The 8,603-nt window shown below is 42.0% G+C and overlaps 1 pseudogene; it reads right to left on the reverse strand.

The window, feature by feature from the left end:
* Positions 1 to 1,910: 1,910 nt before the first annotated feature.
* LOC102371386 lies at positions 1,911 to 5,090 on the reverse strand (annotated as a pseudogene).
* Positions 5,091 to 8,603: the final 3,513 nt, after the last annotated feature.

The raw sequence follows: 8,603 nt of genomic DNA on the forward strand, positions 1-8,603 counted from the left end.
TCTGGAAAAAAAAATACAGGTAATTCTGCCATACAAGCAAAATAATTAACTCCTCGAGCACAGAAATGTTCATTTCCCATGTACTGGCCTATACACTCCTAACACCTCACATTTTTGCTCAGATTGACTTAAAAAGACAAAAACAACATGTTGCCCGATTTTCCCCTACACTGCTGATGTTTTCTAAGGGGAAAGTTCTCAGGGTAAAATTTTGATAATCACCTCAGTGATTTAAGAATCTAAGTATCATTTTCAAAGTGACTTTTAGCCATTTGGAAACCTAAGCAGCAGTTACTCTCAATGACATTTAAGCTAATGAGCAGGGATCCTGGTTTTCTCTGATAAAAGAAAACTTCCCCAATATTCAAAGTCAAAAAGTACCCCCAAATTTTTCCATTATTAAAATGAAACACCACTAATATATAGATGTATATATAGTGGTGTTCCATTTCATTACTGGGAAAATGTGGATTTTGGATTACTTTTTTAAAACTGAAAATTGGGGATTTTTTTTTTAATCAGAGAAAACCAGGATCCCTTCTCATTAGTCTCTTTTGAAAATAAGGCTTAGATGCTTTTGATTTTACCTCAGGTTTACCTAAAAATAAGTTTTTTCCTCTTGTATGTAGAGCTTGTGCCTCTTGGGGTGTGTCCAGACGAGTGTGCACGTGGGTTTGCAGGCCTGTCTGCAGTGCCACAAACTGCACGCGCTGCATATGCAGGCATTCTCCATGCTGCTAATTTGTGTCAAAAAAACCTGCACCAGAAAAAATCAGGGTGGCACACGAGGAGACAGTATGTGCCACCCAAAACCAGACCCTGGCTGGCCAGAACCACACTCCAGCTGCTGGCCAGGCTCCGTGCACCCGGACAGCTGCCGCTGGAGCCCCCCAGAGCCCCAGGTAAGACTGCTGGGGCCAACCTGCCCTATCCTGCCTGGGGCAACTTGTTGCATGCCAGAGCACTTACGTGCCGCTGCTAGTTGTCCCCGGGGAACACACATTCCCACATGTTGGGGAGTGCTCTTGAGTTGTTTTTTTAGCTTATCTGTACTTTTTTGGAGCCCTTCTAGGTTGCTGGGGTGCATGCCATTGTTCTATCTGTTAGTCTCTTTCCTCTATAGAGTATTAATGAACTTTCCAGTAAGGCAAAGAATTAGGAAGAAAAGCAGTGAGCTTGTGATTCAAAATTAGTAAAGGCTTGTCCTCTATCCTTGAACAAATTTGAGTCTTCATGCATGCAGTCTCTTAACCTCAGAAACTGAACACTTTGAGAGAGAAAGAGAGAGAGCAAGTAAAATGTAACGTCAGACTAGAACACTTAGGGACAATATGTTAGAAATACCCTTGCACAAGTACTCTGAGAAAGCGAAGAATGCACATTTGTTATTTCTTACCACCAGGGGTCTCTCTTCTCCTTAGAGAAACATCCAATATAGAGGAAGAGAAGCTAAGGACCAAGGCTAGCAGATAGACCAAGTTTCAAGACCATTCATCGTCTTTTCAAGTCTGGGGCTAAGTTTAGCTTTCACGAAAAAGACTAAAAGAGACATAACGGGCAGGTGCTGTGCAATTTTCTTCAAACAGCTAAACCAAGGCACTTCCATCCTTACCAGTAATGTACATCCTCCTCCTATTCCTGGGTTGATCTTGAACGTATACTAGTAATTATGCCAAACACCGAGCAATTTAACCAGGTCAATCAATGTCCATAGGAACACCACCAAACCAGTGTTCACAAAGGTCTTTTTGGGAACTGAATCCAGTTTTGTAGTAGATGCAAAAAATCCTCTTATTTTAATTGCACCTAATTACTGTATTACTTCTTCTTTATACTTTGCCTTCATACTTAGATGTTTACACCCTTCAAAAACATATAGTCTATTTTTACATTTCCTGCTTAGTCATCTCTTAGCCAAGCTGCACATGAACCTTTCTCTGTGACAATCCCTCCAGCTTGCCAGTAGTTTGTTGCCGTTTTTCCTGAGCACCCACCTTGCCCTTCTTTTTGTGATGAGGTGACCAAAGTGAGACATCATTCCAGATGCAGTTACATCAGAACTACTAGCATGTAGGAAGGAAGGGTAATTTGCCTGATCCATAATTTATAAAAATTGGAGGGGCTTGCAAATTGAGTTTATGCAAATGTCACTGTCCCTTTACATGACAAACTTGATCTGATTTGTTCCCACTTAAAATTTCTTTCAGCAAGCCAAGTTCTCTAGGTTTTTTCCCCACTGCCTCTCAGAAGCAGTGATTTGGATTATTTTTCCTGATCTGTATTAGTCTAATTTTCCCCCAAAGTAATTAATATTATTGTTTCCCAAGTTTCTAATCTTTTTCAACCTCTTTGTCCCACCTCTCAAGCATATGGATATTTGTGACTCCTCCCAGTTTAGTATAATCTGTAGCTTTTATGCTTCTTCTAAAGTGGTAATGCATCATTAATCAGTATACAACTAATGGCAGCAGTACAAATTTTGAGGTTGGGTTGGTAAATTTTCCTGACATATACGCAAAAATGGTTTATGGTTTGAAGAAGAGATACTTCTTGAACCAAATTCCGAGGTCCTTTACTCAGCCTGATCACGTTTCCAAAAATTGCATGGAAATGCATCTCCCTATAATAGCATCTCACCCACCCATGGTACCTAGGGAAGGTGTTCTTCAAATCTCAGAATGTAGAAGTCAGAACTGAGGGAACATACACTGTATATAATCATCATCACCAGCTGACTTAGGGAAGGCACAGAGATCAAGAGACTTTGTAAGGAACATTTTATCTTTGAATGAAAGGTGCTATATAAAGTACAATAATTATAAGGTTATTAATAACTTAACCACAACGTGTGAATAAAGTAAGTGAATCATTCCAATTAAGTTACTGGTGTTGCATGAGGGTTAAAATCATTTGATTGGACCTGTTAAGCATATGGTTTGATTTTGCTTCAGAAGGGAATATTTCTGTAATTAAGGGAAAAAAAAAGACAGGATAATAAAATAGTTAAAATTAAGCAAATTTTCCAGATCAGTAGAAGTTCCTCAGCTGAATTCCCTGTGCATTACTTTGAAAACATGTCAGTCACTCCCCATTGAATAAAACTCTCCTTATTTTCCTAGCTTGGGAAGATGCGGGGGGGCTCTTGCTGACAATAGGAAAAATTATCTAACAATTCTCCATTTAAGCGCACAGCAATGCCCTTATTTACAGGCACTTGATCCAGAGGTGTTCCTGACCTCTGAAGGGCACCCTTTATTGTATAAACACAAATTACTTAAAAGGTGTTTTCTCTTTTATGATAGTGGCTCTGCTTGGTACACAAAGGGAAAATGCACTTCGGCAGCACCCAGTAAAGAATGAGCAAAGTGCCACTCAGCCAACACACCAGAGCAGAGCTCAGCTGAGGAGCACAGCAGTGTCAAACAGAGTGATGGAGTAGACAATAAAGTATCTGTAGTATTTAAGTGCTTTAGATTACAACCAAAGAGCACATAGGAGTTAATCATCTCTTTGCAACAGGGAAACAGACCCCCATTCCCTCCCTTCACATACCACAGCATTAAAAACATAAAAAATAGGGATTTTTTTGCATGTAAAAATGTGAACAATGAAACAATTACTTTTAAATAAAGCAAAATCTTGTTAAATAGTTTTAAGATAGTGAACTCAAAGCTCACCAAAATCTAGGCAGAGCAAAACACCTGATATATCTAACAATATATTCAAACTATTATGCCGTTAGGACATCTTGTCTAATGGTCATATAGCACAAAATATCAAATAATACTATTTATCAAGCTTCTTTATACTTCATCTTTTTTTAAAGGGTGCCTTTTGTAGTGTCTTAAGGATGTGTTAGACCTGGGCTTTATTGGCTCAGCCTTTCCACATTTCCTTCTACTTGTACATGATTTTGTGACTTCTTTCTGACTATCTGTATTTGACATGAAGCCAGGAGGCACCAATATGCCATGTCATAACAAGCAAAAGTGTAATAACTTACACAGCAAACACAGTAGTGTAAACACAGTAAAATTTGGTAGAACAATAATAATAAAAAAATAATTGTTCAGCACATGGATGAACGTGATTTACTGGGGAGGAATCAATATGGCTTTGTCAAAAGGAAATCATGCCTCACCAACCTAGTAAAGTTCTTTGAGGGTGTGAATAAGTAGGTGTTTTGGGGTGATCTAGTTGACACACATATTTGGACTTTGGAAAAGCCTTTGACAAGGTCTTCCAACAAAGGCTCTTAACTAAATTAGGTAGTCATGGGATTACAGAGAATGTCAATTCATGAATTAGAAATTGGCTTACTGATAGAATACATAGAGTGAGTATAAATGGTCAGTTTTCAGGATGGAAAGAAGTAAGCAGCAGGGATCTGTGTTGAGGCCAGTGCTGTTTAGCGTACAACTAAAGTGTGAAACTTGTTGTCACCAGATGTAGTGGAAACTGATGCTTTAGCCAGATTCAAAAAGGAATTGGTCAAATTCTTGGAGGAAAGGGGCATCGGTAGCTATTGAGCACCAGAGTTAGGGATACATTGTCTGAATCAGAACTTCCTAGATCTTAAATGCTGAAGAGGAAGAGTGGAAAAAACTCTGGTCAGACCCAGTTCACTCTCCCTTTCAGTATCCCCCCTCTGCCACACAGGATGGGGGAGGGGGTTGCAGAGGCAGGGAGGTGTTGTATTATGAATGTTTCCAACTCTAGGTCCAAATCCACAGAGATCTTGGTTTTCTTACGCAGGAACACTGCCTGGATGTTGGGTAGGACCCTGCCCTTAGCAATGGTGACTCCTCCCAGCAGCTTGTTCATCTCCTTATCATTGCAGACCACCAGCTGGAAGTGGCAGGGAATGATGCAATTCTTGTTGTCCCAGGCAGCATTCCCAGCCAATCCCAGGATTTCAGGTAGTCCACTGCAGCCAAATAGACTGGTGCCTCAGCTCCCACTCACTCAGCATAATTGCTATTGTGAAGCAGATGGTGCACATGGCCTACAGAGAACTGCAGCCCTGCCGTGGAAGACCTAGACTTGGCCTTAGCCTGGACCTTGCCTCTGTGCTTGCCATGGCCAGACATGATTTTGCCCTTAAATGATACCACCTCTCTGCAGAAAGCAAGCTGGACCTCTGGTCTGACCCAGTAAATGGCAATTCTTATGTTCTTATCTAGTAAATAACTAGCCACATGTATTAATGTCATAGCTTTATACATTCAGGACATTCAACTAAAACTGACTGATTTCTATAGGAATTGGTCTGATGACTCAAGTGCTGAGAAGGAATAAGGCCTCAATTTACTCATTACTAAAACTGTCTGGTGCAAGGTTTTCACTGGGTACTTTTCTGCTCAGATTTTTGTTTCTTTGTTTGTGTTTTGAGGCATGGCCCAGAATCCCAGAACATATGTGGTTTCTTCCTGATGGACACCCTCACATCTGCTGAAGGTAAAACGAAGTCCTTCACAAATGTGTTTCAGAGAACCAGTCTTCCCTGTACCAGAGCTAAACTGTTAAGACATTTCTCTCATGGTAGAGACTTTAAATGGCAGCTCTAATCCATTGAGTTGGGCAGTTTATTAACATAGCAGCTGATACAGTCTACATCTCAAGGTGCTTATAGTCTGAAAACAAAACAACACACCCAAATTATTTTTTTTCCTTTCGTCTATATATGTCTTTTTTTACTCTTCTGAAGTTTGCAAGTTTCCAGTCGTTCTGCAGGTATCCTTCTGCGTTTTATTGGAGTGTGAGCTGTTGTCTTTCAGTTTTGGGGGACCTGAAAACTCAAACCTTGGGGGTCTTTAAGAGAAGGCTGGACAGGAATCTGGCTGGGGTCATCGGACCCCAGCGCTCTTTCCTGCCTAGGCAGCGGGTTGGACTCGATGATCTGTTGAGGCCCCTTCTGACCCTAGCATCTATGAACCTTCTTACAGAGCTTCTTTCAGTTTGTGCTCTGGACCTCAGAAATATGTACAAAGCATAGTTTTCCAGGCTCTCAGAGATGGGTCCAAGCCTCAACACACAAAATTCACTTGTAAATCTGAACTGTAAAATGTTCAAAAGTGTTTGAATCTAAGGGGTTTGGTAAGGCTCCATCTTCTGTCTTCCGCCTTAGTTTAGCAAGGACTGCTTTTGTCTCTAGTTAAACTTGGGTTTATACTGTGGTTGGCCCTGGATGAAGACACAAGTTTTTTGAAGGATGAAGTTTTGCCTTGCCTATATACATGCACAGACACACATGCCCCTCTAAAGGGGCATGGGGATGGGCCAGCTACAGCTGAAGCATATACAAGCGCCACAGTAAGGTAGTGCTGTCATTAGCCTTTCACAAGTGCGTGAGGAGAGCCATTGCCACAGTACTTTCTCCAGGATAGGCTATTGTGTATCAGGAAGCAAGTCCATAGTGTAAACTACTGGAGGAGTTGGACCCATGGGCCGCACCCAGACACGTGCAGTTTGTGGTGCCACAAACCTCACATGTGGAGCATTAAAATGTGCCACATGTTGCGAATTTGCAGCACCAGGGCAAAATTAGCTACCAGGATTTTCTGGTAGCTAAAAAAAGTGCCAGAAAAAAAACCAGCACAGAGCACAGGAAAAGTACATGTGCTGGAACAAACAGGCTTGGTCCTCCAGTCAGACGCTCTGGCTGCCATCCAGATGTCTCTACTGCTCCATTTGTGCCCCTGCTGCTCCAGCACACCAGAAGCCAGGAGAAGCTGGGCAAGGGCAGTTTGCCCAAAGCGGGACAATGTGGCCCACACCAAAGCGCACGTGTAGGGGGGTGTACTGAGGTACAAAGTAGTGCCGCTACTCTTTGTGCCGCAAGCACACACCCCTGCATCTCTGGACACGGCCACGAGCCTCATCCAGATGAACATGGCTGGTATGTGGCACTGCAGACATGTCTGCAGTGCCACATACTGCACATTCAGGCATTCTCCGTGCTGCAAGGGAGCAGCACAGGGCTTTTTCTTTTTTGATCGTGGGAGATCCCTGGGTCAAAAAACAAAACAAACAAACAAAAGAAGTGGGGCGGCACACATGGGGACAGGAAATGCCACCCAAAACCAGAGCCTGGCTGGCTGGAGCCACACTCCAGCTGTTGGCCAGGCTTTGAGCAGCAGGATCACTGCTGCTGAAACCCAGGAGGCCCCCAGGACCCCAGGTAGGGCTGTGGGGGCCAGTCCAGTGCCTACCCCACCTGGGGTAACCTGCGCAGGCACAACAAGGCATTCCCCAGGCACGACTAGCAGTGGCACAAGGACACAAGGTGTGCTGCTGCTTTTTGTCCCTGGGAAACAAACATACATGCTTGTGTGGACACGGCCTTGGTGTCCATTCATAAGTACTATGACTGGAGGTCCCCCACTAGCTTCAGGATAACTTCAGTTCCTTGAGTAGAAAATTAGATGATGTTCTAAAACCTCTGAAGACACATTTATTTGCTGGGGCAAAAGTGGCCTTGTCATTCATCTCATGTGGACAAATATTTTGAGATCAGATACTTTGGTTCTATTCTTATAAGGCAAGTCAACAGTAAGCATGACCTGGTGTTTGCTAATGGGATGGGACTTGTCACTGATTTACATTAGGGAAGCTGAAGTTTGCCAATACAGGCTGAGTATTCTTCAGTCCCATAAGCGCACTGGAACCTCTCTTAGGCTATGAAGGTTCAGAGACAGCGTCAAGATCAGACTCTGAAAGAATTAGTTAAATTTCTCGAACAGATCAGACATTAAGCACGTACCATCTCAGTACATTTTCCAATGTGGAGACAGTATATTTGGTAAACCCCTTAGTCCAACCACCTGTGATAAATTCTATTCAACACTGACAGATGGAATTAAACCTTGGTTGCCTCAGGCATCACTGCACATAGGCATTCTCTGTGAACTCCAAAGTATTCCCTGTCTGGAGAACTAGCTTTCAAGGTGTGAAATATTTAGGATGTCTAGCTATTGGCAATAAGAGGATGATCAAAAGAATGAAATTCCAGGGCAATAATCACTATTTATTTTTTACTGTTTATTTTGCCTGATTTGTGAATTCCTGATAGGTTTCCAGGTCAGAGATTGCTGAAGGATTTTGTTGCCTTTGGCAAACTGGCAAATGCACTATATATGGCACTATATTTGTATTCACGGATGGTACTTGCCCTCATAAACAAGCTCTAAGCTTCTTCTGCCTTGGAATTTTTTCTAAGTGTATGATAGAACAGATGCTGCTTTCAGTATAACCACATTTTTCCCTTCTCCCCTCCTCCCGCATGGCAATTATTGCAAGAAACTGCTTTATTAGCTTTTGTTGATTAGCCAATTGCCTAGAAATGGGTTGGAGTTAAAATCGGATTCTGCAATTTGAAGTGCAAAGAGATCAAGGTGCCAATTCTGGGTCATTTCTAACATTTACCAGACTGCCATAATTTAAGTAAAAATGTAAATAAAATGGAATGTAATCAATATAAAAACTTCTCCATAATTTTGGAAGGATTCAGCCTCAGACCTAGACCTTAAGGAGTCAGGTCCAGCCATGAAAGAAATGAAATAGGTTAGTAGATTTCACCCAAAATCCTTCATCTTCTAATTATT

The sequence above is a fragment of the Alligator sinensis genome, unplaced genomic scaffold (genome assembly GCF_000455745.1).
Source record: "Alligator sinensis unplaced genomic scaffold, ASM45574v1 scaffold308_1, whole genome shotgun sequence".
Taxonomy (NCBI): Eukaryota; Metazoa; Chordata; order Crocodylia; family Alligatoridae; genus Alligator; species Alligator sinensis.